Source organism: Artibeus jamaicensis, unplaced genomic scaffold (assembly GCF_021234435.1).
Source record: "Artibeus jamaicensis isolate MK-2021 breed Jamaican fruit bat unplaced genomic scaffold, CSHL_Jam_final scaffold_1964, whole genome shotgun sequence".
Lineage (NCBI taxonomy): Eukaryota > Metazoa > Chordata > Mammalia > Chiroptera > Phyllostomidae > Artibeus > Artibeus jamaicensis.
In genome coordinates this window covers 65,337,099-65,355,045 of record NW_026522030.1, presented here as the reverse complement: position 1 = coordinate 65,355,045, position 17,947 = coordinate 65,337,099, and the positions used below count along the sequence as shown (strand labels likewise).

At 39.9% G+C, this 17,947-nt stretch overlaps 2 long non-coding RNA genes across 2 annotated transcripts in view; both read left to right on the top strand.

The window, feature by feature from the left end:
- Positions 1-9,865: 9,865 nt before the first annotated feature.
- LOC128626000 (uncharacterized) overlaps positions 9,866-17,947 on the top strand; it is a 542,678-nt gene continuing 534,596 nt past the window's right edge. Inside the window, exon 1 of the long non-coding RNA XR_008389877.1 lies at positions 9,866-11,212. This is a non-coding gene — a long non-coding RNA (uncharacterized LOC128626000). The remainder of the gene's footprint in view (positions 11,213-17,947) is intronic.
- LOC119046086 (uncharacterized) lies at positions 11,641-12,379 on the top strand. The gene is made up of 3 exons (XR_005081907.2): positions 11,641-11,814; positions 12,018-12,090; positions 12,264-12,379. It is a non-coding gene; the product is annotated as an uncharacterized LOC119046086 (long non-coding RNA).

The following is a 17,947-nucleotide window of genomic DNA, read 5'->3' as shown; positions in this document are numbered from 1 at the left end:
TCAGATAATTTAGATTGCTTTGTATTCACAGTCAACCATTGCTCTCCCTCTCATATCTCATAACCAATTTGTGATGAAAATTACCCGTGTGCTATTAAAGGGGTCATGTTATCATTATGATTTTGGTGAAGGAAAGAAAGAGCAAATAATAATCACTTTAGCAATAAGATCACTTACCATTTAAGATTTTGTAGATCAGGTTGCAATTCAAGAATTTAGTGAGAAACAAAGGAAAATATTTTTGATCAATTTGGGAATGAGACTAAAATAAGTGCTACCTTCTCTTTACCTATTGCTTATACAATGGAATCTTATTCAGCATTCATTTAAATAACAAAAAAGACTTTGGGTCCCAGAAAAATAAATAAAATACATCTGCTAAAATTTTACCATTTGATTTTTTTTTTATTCCTAAAAAAATCACTGTTTGGGGTGAGTGGGTCATTGCTTTCTTGAAATTGGTCAACAGAGTCAGAAACTGAGTCTATCCCTCTGCTGCTTTATCTGCCCACCAAGAACACTTGTGAGCTGGCACGCATTTGTGAGGCTCACATTCGTCTTACTGTCAGAATGCTTCTTGGAATAGAAGCTATACTTTGTCTTCTTGATGTTTGCAAAGCTTTAGAAAATCCAACGTCAATTGGCAGAGAGCTCAGGTATGTTATACAATATTCAAATTAAGAGTGAATTTTTGTATTGTTGCTTTACGCTATTTATAATGGCTTGAAAATAAAATTTTAGCAACAATTTCCACAGAAGTATAGCCTATGAAGAGACAAAATTCTGTGGATGTAGAAATATGAAAAAAGAAATTGGTTAGGATATTTTAGAAGCTATATATTTTCAAGGTGACAGAAGCTTATTTTTGTGCTACTTTGTAATATCACTTACTGTATGTGGTCTTATAACATGAAGATTTCACTATTCTGGTCTTCAGATTATATTATTTGTACAAGAATACTTTATGGATGTAAACACTTTAAAATCTCTTTTTCTGCACTTGTGTGTATACAAAGCCAAAATTTTCCAGTACACTAATATTTAATATTAGTTGGGCAAGATGAAATTTATTGAGGACAAAAATAAGTTCATAATTTGAGAAAAACAGGATACAAAAAGCAAAGTCTAGGGAAATTTAAGGGTAATAAGAAGAACACATTTAATTATTCTGAGAAAATAAACTTAAATAAAAAATAACCAGTGCTAAGAATGGATAGACTCTAACTGGATCATTCATTTATCTCTTTAGCTTTCAGTAAGTGATCTCCAATTATTAGTGGGGCGTGTTGCCACATGGCTTAGAAAGAATATTTCCCTTAGTCTGCCTTATAGTTCTAGTGACTAAGTGACTAAAGTCTTGGGGGGAAATGTTAGCCAAAATATTGTGTGGGACATTCTTAAAGCTGCTTTTTCCTCTTCCTGCAACTTACTCTATTTGATGACTGGTGTTTCAGCTGACTTCTTGTAACACAAAATAACCTTGTGTTACGGGAAAGGAAGTTATGTATTGCAGAACAATCAGAAGGCATGGGACTGTGACACAATGCAGCCACTATGCAAACCCTGACTTCTCACCCCTGGACTTCCATCCTCCTGGAGGAATGAAGTACTATATTGTTTAAGTAACGGTATTATTATTCACAATTGAACCTAACCCTTACTTGTTTTGGTTCATTTTATATTTACTCACCTTCTCTATCTCTCCATTCATCCTCACATTCGCAAATACTGTATCTTTGAGAAACCAATTCCTACCTTTAGGAGTCCTTTTTTGATTTTCCAGTCTAGGGAATCTCACATCACCATATGATTCACCTATTTTTTAATCAAACATATGTACTTAATAGCACACTGCCTTAAGGCACATCTTACATTGTTTTCTTAAGTTGTTACTTAAGGTGTATTTTTGACCTTTTTACGTGTTCACTTGTATTTGTCAAGATAACTGTTCTTATCTCATTACCTGTAACTATCTACTAGTAGAAAAACACAATCTAAACAAACAACTTTCCTTCATTTCCAGTCTTGAAAAAGGGTCCTATTGTCTAGTCCTATACTTTTGCCTCTCCTAACCACTCAGATAGATCCCTTAATCCTCTTTTTTCTGCCCTCTTTATTCCTCTGCAATCTCTACACTTTTCCATATGTATTTTTATTGTGTTAGTTCACACCACATCTTTATTTTTTCAAATTTTTTAATTGTATATTTTTTCCATTGCCTTTTATCCCACTTATACCCTCTCCCTCCTGAAATCACCACACTGTTGTCCGACAAGTCCATAAGTCCTTTTCCCTTTTTCTTTTTTTTATACTAATTGGTCCAGTCTGCCCTCCTTTAGTCTTCTTCATTTGAAGTGATTTTAGGAGAAACAAGTTTATTAATGTTATTCCAAGCTTTTTCAAACACTTTATCCAAACTTTTTGCAATATTCTCTTTAATCTTAAATGTAGTTGCATCTTACATGTGGTTGGCAAGTTCTATCATGGCTTGAAGCTGACTTCTCCAATCCCATCTCTTAGTTGATTTTCTCTTTTGTATTGGTTTGCTAGGGATTTCATAACAAAATATCATAGACTGGTGGATTAAAAAACTGAAATGTATTTTCTCATAGTTCTTGAGAATAAAAATCAAAGATGGTGATGTCTATAGGTTTCTCCAGAGAACTCTCTCTTTGGCTTGCAGATATCTGGCTGCAATCTTGCCATCTTTCCTGATATCTCTCTGTGGGTTTTAGTGTCTTCTTATATGGACACCAGTCAGATTAGATTAAAGACTACCCTAATGGCTTTATTTTAATTTAATTATTCTTATCTTCAAATGCAGTCATTTTCTGAGGTACTGGAAAATAGTTGTTTCTTAATCTTCTTTTTAAAACCTCCGTCTGCAATTACCTCGAAGTTAACAAACTCTCCTTTTCTTCTTCACCTTCCTACCTCTTTCCCACCCCACCCCATTTTTGAAAACTTTGCACAGGTTTCTGCCTCCCTCTTTATATTCAGACTACTGCCAACTCAACCTTTGTGATTCTGCTTAGAGTATATTCCTCTTTGCAGCTTTCACAGAATTTCCCTTCCTGATCTTTGCCCCATTTCTATGTCTGCTGATGTACAAAGCCCTACGTGCCTCTAGGAAACCTTCAATTTTCCTTGGAAGATTTTAAATAATAGAGGGTCTCAGAAACAGAATTTAAATTGAGGGGGTCTAACTCGAGGGTCTGTAGATCAATTATTACTTAGAGATGCACTACTGTAGAGATAAATTGTTTATAAAGTGACCATTTTCATAAGGGAGAATTTCAAACTGCTTGGCCTGGTATATGAACCCCCCATCAATAGCTGGCTCCTAGATGACAATTACTCATTTTTCAATTTCCCATTCTAAACATTGCTCTATGTCTAGGATTTAAGGAAGAGGGAAATGTGAATCAGGATAGAAGTAAAGCTTTCTATTCTTCATTTCTTTTTTCTAATATATAATAGCATATGCCATTTTGAAATTTTGTGATGGCTCTATGAACCCACTGGCTTACATAATAAAGGACCATTGGAAAAGAAACACTACTAGCATTTAAAAGTAAAATGGGCCAAAGTTGTTATAAAAATATTTTTCTGAACACATTATCTTGTTTGATTTCCACCCTTATCAAAAAAGTGTCCAAAAGTCATAACTGTACCCACTTATCCTAGCAGAATGGCAAGCAGTAAATCAATAACCATTATGTAGTTTCTTCAGCAAAACACTCCAATTGCTTGGTGTTTATTCCAACTTTATGGTTAGTTTCTATTTATTTTGTGGTAGCAGGTATTTTGACTTGAAAAAACTGCAATGGTTACAGAATTTTTGATCATGTGCCTTAGCTTCAAATACAATATTGTAGTGTAACGGTAGGGATTTGTAACCCACCCCACCATTCTTTTGACATTGTGTCTGAAAGTGCTAACTCTGACTAATGTGGATAAACAGCATGATTGTATAAAAATTGTAGAGTAAAAAGACAGAAAACTGTACTTGAACAATAATTCAATTAAAAAACCCATAGAACTAACTTTGAAAGATATAGACTCTGACCTTCATGCCTCCCAGTTCCAGATTTGCTGACTTTCAACAGTAAAACCAGGATGAAGGAAACTCAGGATGGCTAAAGGCTTGACCATCACTTGCCTTACTGGAATGGACTGTGTTAGTCTGCACTTAGAGAACTTTCCAATCCCCTCCCTTGATCTCTTTGTTCCGTTCCCTTTCCCTTCCTTAAAAAACCTCTGCCTCCACTGAGATGTAGAGATGGCCTTTGAGACATGAGTCCCCCATCTTCCAGGTGGCCAGCACCTGAAACTAAAACCACTTTCCTTTACATCAGCACCTGCCTCTTGAGTAATGGCTTTCAGAGCAGCAGGCGGCTGGGCCTGGGCTCAGTTACAGTAGTTTAAAATATGTTGAAGTTAAAGGCAGTGGGTTTTCATTGCTAAAACAATAGGTTCTGGGTTTAAATTCTGGTTCTGTACTTAATAGCTGTAAGACTTTGAGAAAATAATCTGTTGAACAGTACTAGTAGAATAATAGTACTATTGCCTAATTCATGAGGTTACTCTAAAAATTAAGTAAGATAAAATATAGTATGTAATAGCATAGTGCATGGCATACAGCGATACTTGGTCGATGTCATTACAATTTGTACATCTCTTCCCTCTATTGATTTTCTCCCCTAGTTAGGAATCAAGTACTGTTTATGACCTGGGGTATCTGTGATGAATCGTATAGCCAAGTCCTGCTCTTACAGCCTTTACAGCTGATATAGAACCTTCTAGAACAGGTTAAGAAGCTGAACTTAGAGAGTCAAGGTTGTGTGACCATGGCAGGATTACTTAACCTCTTGGGACTGTTTTTTTATTCATAATAAAGATAATAATACTTAATAGTTTTGCTATTATCATTAACTGAATCAGCAAAAGATGATCCGTAAAGGTTAGTTGCAATTTGAATTAATCCATCAACTATTTGAGCTATTCATAGGACTGAATTTTTCAAGTCAGACTTCCACAAATCAGATATTATAAGCAGTATCAACCTTAACTAAATAATTTCAAGAATACAAACAAAAGGTTCATCAAGAGTGGCTCTCCAGATATGACCTTCCTGTAACATATGTGTTAGTCTAGCCCAGAATAGGTAAGTGGGGTATGCACAGTTTCTCACATAGTGGGACGAATTCCAATTATGAAACATTTTATACCTCAGGCTAAGAGAACCTATACAATATTCTCCAGGGAGCAATGCCTCCTAGACCTTCGTTTTATTTGTTATAGTTCACCCTTACTCAGAGACATCCTACTAAGAATACTTCAATGTTAGGCCTTTTCTTCCTAGCAAATAGCATTAGTCTATTTATCCAGAGGAGGTCCAATTGACAAGGAGACTAGAGCTGGTCACTTCCTGTTATTGACTGAATGTTTTTGATCCCTCCCTCAATTTTTAGGTTGAATCCCTAACTCCCAATTTGATGGTTTTTGGAGATGGGACCTTAGGAGGTAATTAGGGTTAGATTAGGTTATGAGGGCGGGGCCCTCATGTTGGCATTAGTGGCCTTCTAAGAAGAGAAGCCTCTCTTTCTACACGCCCATTCATCAAGAAAATGCCACATGAGAAAACACAGGGAAGGTGGCATTGTGCAAGCCAGGAAGAGACCTCTTACCAGGAACCAAATCAGCTGACACCTTGATCTTGAACTTTTTAGTTTCAGAACCATGAGAAATAAATCGGTGCTGTTTAAGCCACCCAGTCCATGGTATTTTATTAAGGCAACAAAGGCTGACTAAGACACTTCCCCCCTTCTCTCCCCCAAGGTCTTTCCCTGGTAAAGGGAGTGAATGAGTAAATGTGTCAAAGGTCAGTTTCTTTAATTATCTCCCATTTACCTTTTAACTTTTTTTTTCTTTTTTAAATAATGGAGTACATACATCTTTTATATTCTTATTTCCACGCAATCCTCAAAATCACTTTTTTTATATAGGAAAAATTTTCACAAGGCTCTAAAATCAAAAGAACATATAAAGTCTCATCTTACGCTGTAACATCACCTGTTCAATTACCTCTCAATACTAACCACTATTATCAATTCCTGATATTTTCTGCACTTTGCTTTATTTCACCTAAAAATATCATGGAGACCTTTCCATATCAGTATGAAGGGAACTTCCTCATTCACTTTAAAAACAGCTTGGTGTCCAGTGGTATGGATGTACTGTATCTGTACCATAACTTTACAAAGTTAAAAAAATGTTTTGTAATGTGAGCCTCTAGAAATGTCAACTGCACCTATATGGTATGTTCCTATGCCCCTCTATAGTCAATGTTTTCTGTGTTCCCAGGTGCTTATGTTTATTTTTATTGGGGTAATTACACTTAACATGAGTTTATTCTCTCCACAAATTTTAAGTGTAAATATGCTACACCACACTACAATGCAGTTAACTACACATGCAATGCTGTATAGCAGTTCTCTAGAACTTGTAACTGAAACTTTATAATAGCATTCACTTCTTTTTTAACATAAGCATATCAACATAGACATAAACAATTAAAATGTTTCTACAACTGGAAATTCACAGTGGCCTCACTCCCCTTTCCTTCAAGGAAAGTTACAACTTAGCATTTGCCTGTCTCATGGTAGTAATGCCTAGAAAACATCATCCTACTTTAGCACAAACAGAGAACTAACTGTTCCAATGTTTCTATACTTGAATAGATATTGATTAGGTTGCATAAGATATAAAGAATATAAGTTTCACGTATTCCTTCATTGAGTATTAAGTGTATATACATTTCCTTTAACCTTGAATAATTAAAAATGTGATGCCTGCCCATTTGAATAGAGCAAAGTAGTTAACAGTGCAGGCTTCAGAGTCAGGCAGAAGTAGGTTCTAATCCCAACTCACTTCCAATGAAATACCTTTGTGGTCTTGGGAAAGTTTGAATAAAGATCAATTTCCCCATAATGTGAGGATATAGAGTTTAGGTCAGTAGCTTGTAAAGAGGATCAACAGAAAATATACATAAATCACATATGGTAGTTACTCAATAAACAGTAGCTTTAATTATCATCATCATTATTATCTACATCTATTTAGTGACATTCTGTAACAGACTTTCAGCAGCAGCAACAGATGACTCCATCCTTGTTCATAGTGCAGTGGGAAAAGCATACTGGTAAACAAAGAGTAACTTTAATATATAATAAAGCAGTATACTAATAAATGAAATGCTATCTCCAGGATTTAAAAAAAAACTGTTCTAAAGATACATTTTATATAGCAATTATCTTGAAGAGATAAAAAGTGCAAGACATTCTCCACTGGAAGGTATACCATTTATATCAACTTCAGTTTTCATTTGTTAAAAAATATAGAGAAACATACAACACTACAACAAAGGCAGTAGCTATTTTAATTTGGGAGATATGGATTTGGAAGGCACTTGGCTCTGGCAGTACCTTCGAGTCTCAATGACTTCTTGATGATGTAGGCATAGGTAAGGGTGTAAGGGATGGGGGAAACGTCTGATATGAATATTTGCTTCTCTTGATCATCAACTACTTTCCACCATAAAAACAAAGTATGAAAAATGGCAGGGAAAGCCTAGATGTCCCCGTCTTTTTGTGACAAATAACACATGAATTTGGTTTCACAACAATCAAAAATCATTGAGGAAACTGCACTTTTTCAAGAGGACTGAGAAGTGAATGCTTCTGGAAGAGGATCCATAAATTCACAGGCTTTTAACTTTATTGAAAGTGTCTGAATGTCAAAAAAATTATACCCCTGGTTACCACTACAGCCTACACATCTTGTAAGCCAAACTCAAGGTAAAGGAAGACTGCTGTGGTGGGCACAACATTCCCAGAATTATAAGACACCTTTTGGGTATTAAGTGTATAAATAACATATTTATTTGTTCTACAGAAAGGCATTAGTAGCAGACAGTGGCCAGCAGTATCTCAGCAGATACCAGGAAACAAATTTCAAGCCTGAATTTTTCTAGAGAGGAACCAGCTCTGAATTCTGAGTTTTCTTTCACCAAGTGAGTCTCTTGATGACAGTTCTGCAATTCTTGTCTAATAGTCTGCCACATAATTTACTGTTAATTCATAGGTTTATGTAATCGCAAATCCTAAATTAGTTGGTCGTTTATTATAATTTTTATTGTCACTTCACTTAGATATCAGGAACAGAAACTTATTAGTTAAGAATAAGGACGAGAAATGGAAGAAGCATCAAACCTTGTGGCAAGACAGCGACTGACATATTTATACCAGCTTCTGAAACACTGAACGTCTTCTATTGAAATGCTGCAAAAAGTCAGTATCCGAGCTACTTCTTCGGATAGCAAACCTAAAAAGTCGCTCCTGGCAAACTAACACACACAGAAATGAAATGCCTCTTCATCCGTTAGCATCTCACCACCAAATTCATTAACTTCGGGCAGCCTCCACGGTCTAGTTGCTTCTTCCTTTTACTGCATCAGAAGAAAAGCATGGGCGCTGGGTCCGCCCACTCCGACTGCCGGCGCGCGGGTTCCTGAGTAGCCTTGTGCACCAACGCAAAATAACGGGGTTGTTGCCAGTAGTCCTCTAATCCTCTAGAGATCCATCATCCCCTAAAAATCGACAGTTTTCCTCCGTTTCTGCTTCCTCCAGAGTCAGCTCACACAAAATCCAGTGCAGGTTCATCCCTGATATTCTAATGTGTGCCCTGTAAGCTAGTTGTCTGGAGGGGCGAGGATGACCTTCGCATGCTCTGGAGAGATTTCTGAGCTGATCAGTGCTGCTGGAGCTCCTATCCACACAAGTTTTATCTTGTGAGCCAAATCATTTTCTGGTTCCACTTTTGCGCTTCGGCGGCTCCACCTTCGGTGTTTGCCCACTGTCTTCTGGCTCAAGTCTACCTACTGCTTTTCAACTTGGAAGTGGACTCTCGTAACAAGTCAGGAGGCTAAGGTTCCTGAGAGCCACCTGGATGGAGACGGTGGCGGAGCGCCGCGCTTGCAGCAGAGCCAAGAACCCCGAGACATCACTGCGTTGCTCAACTTTGTGTTTTCTTCCAGCGGGTCCCAAGCTATGGAGATTAGTGAAGCCCCCGAATGAAAAAACCCCGCAGCAGTCCCCGGCCTGGCCAGCACTTGGGAAAGCAGAGCAACGCTCTGCTAGTTAATTTCCAGGAAGCGACCTCGCAGAGCGCAAAGGCGAACCAGTGCCAAAAACCAGAGGACAAAAGTTTACTTTGGCTGAACAAGTCCGGCAGCCCAGTGCGGGTAAGCAAACTCTCACTAGGAAGCTTCTTCTAGGGGAGTGGTGAATGGGCCTGGGACGCTTCTGAGAGCGAAGTCTCTTGGGTTTGGGGCTCTGCAGCTGTGCGGCCCCCAGTGATCACTTCCAAGCTGTCGAGGGAAGAGAAATTGGGACCCGAGCTAGCTTAAGCCCTGGGCAGCTACTCCAGGACCAAAACCTTGGAAATGGCTGCTAAAGGGGCTGAGTTTCCAGACTCCTAATCCCTCCCCTTTCTCTATCTGAGTCTTTCACCTGCTACCGTCCAGTTTACAGTATAAGCGTAGATCCTAAATTAAGGCCATCTCCAAAAGCTAGGCTTTACAATTTCCCAGGCTGTTTCTTTCACAAAGATCTACGCTAGCTTCTGGAGCTTCTTAGGGAAATGTGTGAGGGAATACACAGGAAAGGCAGGATGAGAGGGCATTCTGTCCAGGGAACAGGGTGTGGGCTCCTCTATTCGAAGGACCTCGGGGAGCCCTTTGGAACTCCTGGGTTTGCTGCCGCAATCACTTCCAAACTCGGCAAGAGGAGGGGTGGAAGTGGCTCTGCAGGGTGGAGTTGGGGACTGGGTTCGCTGTCAGTCCTGCGTCCTAAATCAAGGTGCGGAGAGTAATTGGCCTCAAGGAAAGAGCCGGAAAGTCTAGCTGCTGGAGAAGGCAGGGACCTGGGAGGTGGCCAAACAGGCTTGAGGGCTTGCCACGAGCAACTGCCTGCCAGCCACAATGCGAGAACTCGTGAGGAGTGGTCCAGTCCCCCGGTCACCTGCATCCCTGCAACTCCTGTCCCTCTTTGCGCCTCCCGCCTTCACGCTCTCCAGTGGTCTGGGGAGGCCCGCGCGGGGCTGAGCGTGCGTGTGTTGCTGCGCGCTCCCGCATGTGTGCGCGCCTGTGTGCCTGTGTGTGTGCGTGAGTGTGCAGCCCGCGCGCAGAGCCTGGCCACCGGGACCTAGCTGCCCGCCACCCGCCGCCTGACTGGTGTCCCTCGTCCTTGCAGCCACCTCCTCGCAAGCCTCCTCGCCTAGCGCGGGTAATCCGGCGCCTGCCGCCTGCCCAGCCCCGCTCGGCCGCAGCAGCCTAAGCTCAAAGTTTCCTCAGCGCAGACACCTTGGCAAAGGGCTACCCAGGGATACGGGCTTCTGAAGCTGTGCCTTGGACTGGCTCTTCTTACAGCACCGCTCCGCCTTGTCCCCACCTGATCCGAGTAGAGAGTAGATGTTCCAAATTAAAGGGAGAAAGGGGTGTGTGTGCGTGCGTGCGTGTGTGTGTGTGTGTGTGTGTGTGTGTGTGTGTGGTGGGGGGTATTATTAAAAGAGACCGGGGCGGTCACAACTGAGAACATCCACTTCTCTTCTGACTGATGCCCTGGAATTGACTGATGACAGGCCTGTGGGGTTAAAGAAAATAAAATAGAAAGCCAAGTTGACCGAGGAGGGGCTGGCTGCCAGGAGGTTGTTCTGTCTCCGTTACTACGGGAGTGAAGATTTGTAGGCGCTGCCAGTGCAAGAGCTTCGAACCGCCATCCCCTCCTGATCCCCTGGGAAGGTAAAGCCGGCAGAGCTCAGGGAGAGTGAGTCAAGAAAAAGCCTCTGGACTTGTGTGCGTCGCAGCCTTGGCTTGGGATTTTAAGGATAGGAAAGAAAATTAACAGCATCTCAAGGTAAGAAGCAGCAAGACAGCTGCCTGAATTGTCAGGAAGAGGGAATAACTTAAATACATGTTGGGGAGGGGATGGAGGGAGCGGTTAGGCCAAGTTAGGATATCTCTGGGCGTCACCAAGCCAAGGTCTGGGGGCGGGCAAATACAGGAGTAGCCTGTGCGGCCAGTGTCCATTTGGGGGGCAGCAGGAACGAGGAAGTGTCCTGATCGTACACTTTTGGAAGCTACTGGAAAGAGGTACGGAACCGGGTCGTCTGTCCAGTCTAATTTACAACGTGCATTTGTAGGTGTTCTTCCTACCAGATTTGTTTTTCTTTAGCACAACGTACCCACATCCTCGTTGTCATAAGCGCTGCGGGCAGGCTAGCGCCTCGCCGACGCGGGGTCAGGTGAGCCCGGCGCAGGTGCGCAGGTGGCGGCTGTGGCAGCCTCCGGCGGGTGGATTGGGGGCCGAGCGGGGACGTCCAAGCCGCCGCCTGGCTGGCTCCAAGCAGACGGCGTCGGAGACCCGGCGCCGCAAGTGTGTTGCGATTCCTCTCGCTTCCGCTAGAGGCTCCCAGTGGGCACCGAGGAGCGGGTGGGTGTTGGGGGCGCGGGTAGGCGGAGGGCGAGCGCCGGGAGCTGGCGTGCCCGCGGGGTGGCGGAGCCGGAGCGGCAGCGGGAGGTGAGCAGGGCTGCGGCCGGGGACGTGAGCCCGAGTCCGGGCTAGCCTCCTCGTCGAGCGCAGAGCTGCGGGGACACGGGTCCGAATGCAGGCTGAGCTTGGAAAAGCTGTGACCTGAGCCGGAGCCACTTTGGGGATGCGATCCTGGCCCGCGCCCTGAAGGCAGTCCCAGGAGGTAATGTCTTCTTTCTTCGCGTCCCCCCTCGCCTGCTCAATCCCGGCAGTTTTCTGTAAATTCTCGGGCAATTATTAAAGGTGGTCGGGAGTGGAAGGTGCGGGTCTGTGGGGTCTGTATCTAAAGGTGCCTTTCAGTCTTGTTCCGTGGAGCTCCATACAATGTATATTTAAAGTAATCTCTCATTTTGCTCGCTTCCCCAGAATATTTGCCAGCTTTAAGGGAAGTTTTCTGCAAAGTGCCTGATGGCTGGTGTTTGGGCCAGGCTGCTCAAAGGTGAGCCAGGGGACCTGCTGTGCTCCCCTGAGCCGCAGTGGATTGGAGTGCAGGACTCAATGGGTGGGGTGTGGTGGAGGAAGGAGTACCACACCCTCTTCTTTCTCTACCCTTCCTTTTCACCTGATGGTGAAGTCTTACCATCGGGGGTTTTACTGATTTCCTTTCCCAAGGGACTGGATCTGAGAACAGAGTAAAGCTGCTGAAAGACTTGGAGAGAGATAAAGAAGAGAAGGAAGTCATTGCCAGAACGTCAGGCCAGGAAAGAGGGTGAAGTTAAGCTTGTGTGTGTGCGTGTGTTGTGGGGGGTGGGGGTGGGGGCAACCAAGGGAGAGTGTTGGGTAATAATAGCCTTGGATTTCAGATTATTTGATGAAGTCTGTTTGATTTCACATTTCACACAGTCTTTGACATAATCTTTGCTTAAACCGACTAACAAAAGTCGTTTCTGCTAGGTATTGCCTTGGGCACCAGTGGACACTGAACATGTTTGATGACTGTGTCTAAACCAAAAAAAAAAGCCACCCCCCCAAACAAACAAACAAACAAACAAACAAAAATCAGTGGATGTGTTTGATTTGATTACACTGTATCTTTCAGGCAGCTGGCAATTTTTTTCTTGGCGTGTTGTTTAGTGAATACTGTATGTGGTCATTTTACACTCAGTATTGCAATTTTAGAGTCCTCTAAAGGTGGCTCTTAACAAACAGGACTTGTGATATTAAATCTCCTGAAGAATAATACTGAAGAAAACAGGAAATATGATGGGACATGGACTATTTTAGGAATACTGAATCAAAGCAAAGATCCAGCATTTGGGAAATATTGGACCACATACCAAAAAAGCAAAAAATGTTTTTCAGATATGGAAAGTGATGCTTAACATTTCAGAAGAAAGGGCTATTCTTCAGTGCGCTATCAGCATCATTCAGTAGTGTGCATTACTTCCAATACAGTTCAGAGTAAGAGGCAGGAAAAAATGAATCACTTCCTGCTGGAGCCAGTCAAATATTTTGTGTCAGGTATTTCGCCTTAAGAATTTAAATGGACTAGGTTGTGTATTGATGATGACTGAAGTGGTTTGATTATCACTTATATGTAGGGCATCTATTATATTTGATAAGGTAAATATAAGCTAATGTTATATAATACGTGTAACTTAGTGGAACTGGAGTCAGGCCAAGTTACTGATGTTTTTCATTTAAGAGTAACACCTAACATGATTTCTATGAAGATTTATATAAAGTTTGTCATGAATGTATTACATTGCATAGAATCCTGTGTAGAAGGCAAGGATAAATATCTTGCTAAATCCCAAAAAGGATGGTTTATATTCTTAAAATATGCAGTTTAAAATTTTTTATTATGTGACAAAATAAGTTAATTGCATAAATGTAGTTGTCTGCATGTATAACACAAATAATTTATTGAAATAAATTAATCAAGATATACATAGGGGCTCAATTTTATTTCTGGAACAATCTATGTATATGATACATAGAGATATTGTCATTCTTAACTGTTAATTGAATCAAACTAGTGAGGCTGGTTTGTAACCTCGGATTCAGTTTTAGGACTCAGATCTCTACAGAATTTTTCTCTAATAAAAGTGATTTTAAAGGAGGCCAGACATCAGGATGTTCCAGGGTTACCATGGACCTGGAAACCCTGTGAGTCCTTATGAAACTTCACGTCAGGAATCAGATGTGATAGGACATTGTCACCAATTAATTGGCTTGATGCTTCAGTTAAAAACTGATTATTTTTCTGGATCTGATAATCATTATGGTTGATTTCATTTGGTCTCTAGATATTCTGTGAAAGGACTCTAGGTGGAAATGTTTTCCTATAGTACAAGGAGAAGAGGCCATTATATGCAAAAAGGCTTGTCAGTTGCCAATTCTAGAATTTAGTTGCATTTTTTCATAGGCAGAATGCTAGATTTAAAAAATATATCAGTTTTCTGAATTTACATGGATATTTCACTCTGTTGTAGCCCTTAGCCTCTGGATAATTCATTTATAATTTTGATGAGGAAATATGTCACCAAACCTCTTCCATGTATGGTTTAGGGGCTACATTGGTGCTAACAACTTAAGAACTGTTTTGTCATACAAGATCTTATTTCTTGGAAGGAAATCATTTGAGCTTAAAAAAGATGTTTAATGATAAAAGAATAGGAGAGACAGGTAAAATAACAAGCAAAAGGGTTACCCATCTAACTGCATGTATGACTTCTTCCTTCAGCAACTATTTTTTATGGTAAAAAAAATTCTTTTCTATGACTTTTTCCATTCTCCCTTTTTTCTTTCATTCTTTCCTTCCATCTCCCCTACCCCTCTCTACTTTCTTCTCTTATTTTTTTCTCTCTCACTTTTTGTTAAAATATTCCCGTCAGAGAGAAATTCATGGCAGCATACAGGGTGGGAAAAATAGGTTTACATTTGTGAGTACATGAAATAGAGTTTATTCTTGTATTACTTTCCATGTGGACAACTGTAAGCATAGTTGCTCCATCCTATGTAGTTAGTTGTTTTATAATTATTCTATAGTTTAATTTTGAATGGAAGGTACTCTTAAAATATTGATTTGTTTCATTTACTTAAAAATTTTATATAGATTTAATGGGTTTAAAAATTTTATATTTTAAACCCATGAGAAAGTGGGATAGATGTTTATGTCTTACATCGTGATGCCTGCTGTGTCTCGGTGCAACTCCAGTGGCTTGTTTCTGGCAAGCACACATACATGGAGAGTAGTCACTGGAGAGATGGGCTGCCTTGCAACGTGGTGCATTTGTGCTTTGAGTGACTTACTTCTATGTAGTTAATACACTCTCCCTGTGCAAAATAGCCAGCATAATCAAATCCAAAGTGTTCCTATTACACAAATAGTTGAGCCACATTTGTCACTGTGGAATGGAACTGTTCAGAAATTAGTAAACCATTTTAAGAAACCTTTATCTCTAAGTGTTTAGTAAATATAACAACTTTTTAAATATCACTCAAGAAAATACAATTGCTGAATGGTCCCTAAATGTCCTCAAGAGAAAAATCTAATGTCCAAAAATCCCCTAGGAGAAACTAATTCCCTTCCACTGCAAGGCAGCATGAATGAGTAGAAAAAGAACTGAATTGGGTACCAAAAGATGTAGGTTCTACTCTATCTCATGACTAATGGTGTCACTTTTGAAAAGTTTTCTTATTTTTTTAGGCTCAGTGTTGAATAATGTAAAATGGGATATTTAATGTCTACCCACTCCGTTCTTATGCTTAAAATTTGGCCAAACCTGGATTTAAGCTTTGGAAAAAGAAAAATATTTCAGTTGCCAACCAAGTATATGTCAGGCATCATAAAACTTTACAGAGGAGTATATTAAGTATATTTAAAGAGAACCTATAAATTTATGGAACATAGATTTGGATATGCATTTGATAAGAGGGTTTTTTCTGATGGAGCCATTAACAAGTGTCATGCAAGAAATACTTAAATTAACATATATAGCTATGTGAAATGATTTTGTAGAAGCTATTAATATAGTACAAATTGTGTGATGCTTACTGTGTGAGGCATAGAAGTTTATGTGGGCATTTGAACTGTTGTGATGGTGAAGAACAGGGAAAAGGAAAAAAGAGGAAAGTATTTTTGAATAATAAAGTTTAAATTCAGCCCCCCATTGTTTAAACAATCTACGTATTTCTTCTTCTTGGGTGTACTTATTATGACACAAATAGCAATTGCCATTGATTTTATTAGGTCAGTTACCCAATATCTTGAAACATTTAAAAATATAAAGCTTGTGAAATGTTAATATAGTGGTCTAATTTGTGAAGTTGTACACAAAAGTAGTACCATATCTTAGTTTTTAAAAATGTTGTATTGTTGTTCTAGTACAGTTGTCTCCGTTTTCCCTCACCATTCCTGCCCCCCCAATCTCAGCCACTCCCATCTATCCCCATTGATCCTATGCCCCCTTGGTTTTGTCCTTGTGTCCTTTATAGATGCTCCTGAAAACCCTTCCCCCCTTTCCCCCATTATACCCTCCCACCTGCCTTCTAGTTACTGTCAGATTGACTTTGTTTCAATGTCTCTGGTTATATCTTGCTTCTTTGTTTTGTTGATTAGGTTCCACTTATAGGTGAGATCATGTCGTATTTGTCTTTCACCACCTAGCTTATTTCACTTAGCATAATGTTCTTCAGTTCCATCCAAGATGTTGCAAAGGGTAGGAGCTCCTTTTTTCTTTCTGCTGCATAGTATTCTATTGTGTAAAAGTACTACAGTTTTTTTAATCTACTCACTGATGGGAACTTAGGTTGCTTCTAGCACTTGGCTATTGTAAATTGTGCTGCTATGAACATTGGGGTGCACAGGTTTTTTTGGATTCGTGTTTCAGTGTTCTTAGGGTATAGTCCCAGCAATGGAATTGCCGGGTCAACAGGCAGTTTCATTTTTAGTTTTCCGAAGAAACTCCGTACTGTTTTCTACAGCAGCTACACCAATCTGCATTCCCACACACAGTTTTTTCCACATCCTCTCCAACACTTGCTTGTTGATTTGTTTATCCTGGCCATTCTAACTGGTGTGAAGTGGTATCTCACTGTGGTTTTAATTTGCATCTCTCTGATGGCCAGTGATGCTGAGCACCATTCATATGTCTCCGGGCCCTCTGCATGTCCTCCTTGAGAAGTGTCTGTTCAGATCATTTGTCCAATTTTTAATTGTGTTGTTTTCTTCCTGAAGTGGAGTCTTATGAGTTCTAGAGCAAGGGACCTAAAGGAAAAAATAAACAAATGGGGCTTCATCAAAAGTAAAGGGTTTTGCATGGCTAAAGAAAACATCAGCGAAATGAAAATGGAACTGATGATATAGGAAAATATATTTGCCAATGATTCCTTGGACAAGGGTTTGATCTCCAAAACATGTAAAGAACTCACAAGACTCCATTCCAGGAAGACAGTATCTTAGATTTTATAACAGAATTTGCCCAGGAATGCTAGTAGTCCATTTGTCCTATTTTATTTCACTGACCTAGCTGCTAATTATATTATTTATAGATTATTTTAATCAGGCGAGTTAGTAAAAAAGTAAATGGTAGATATTAAATGACTCATTGATTTGAATAAAATGTTAAAAGCGCCATTGAAATAATAATGTGATCTTTTGATAAAGTATGAGGCCTGCTAAGATTTGAGGCTATAATATGTTTTGTTGCTTTTCCAGAGGTGTTCACTAATTAAGATAAAGAATAGCCTTTCTATACGGAGTCATGGATAAGTTGAACACTGTTCCCCAGAATTTTAGTGTCATTGTCAATATAAACTAAGAATATTTTAAATAATATTAATAACACTGAATGCAAACTTAGATATAATAGAGCATAGTATCAAATTGTCTATAAAGTGATAATTATTCCCTTTGCCAAAATCATGACCAAATATTAGCATCACAGAAATATATGCTGAAATCTGAGATGCCCAGCACATTTCAGTTTCTTGGTGCATGCAGCACTAGAGAGTTTCTGAAATGGATTCTAAATTGGACTGCATAAGAGGATTCTGTGTCTTCATACAATCTCATTCTATTATAATGTAACTGTGGTTAGCTGCAAGAGATCTATCTAGTAGCCAGCATGAAGGGGGACAATCAGCATAAAAACTGTATTGCTTCTGGTATACCAGGGGAGCCAACCTAGTACCCTGTAATAAATGTGGATTTTGAAATGGTGGGTTTCATTTGTCAAAGGGAAAAAGCCTTTTTCTTCTTAATGATTTTTTTTACTGGATTTTGCTATAACATATATTTATATATTTAATATACCAGGTATTGTTTTATTATATATCATACAAATGTGTTT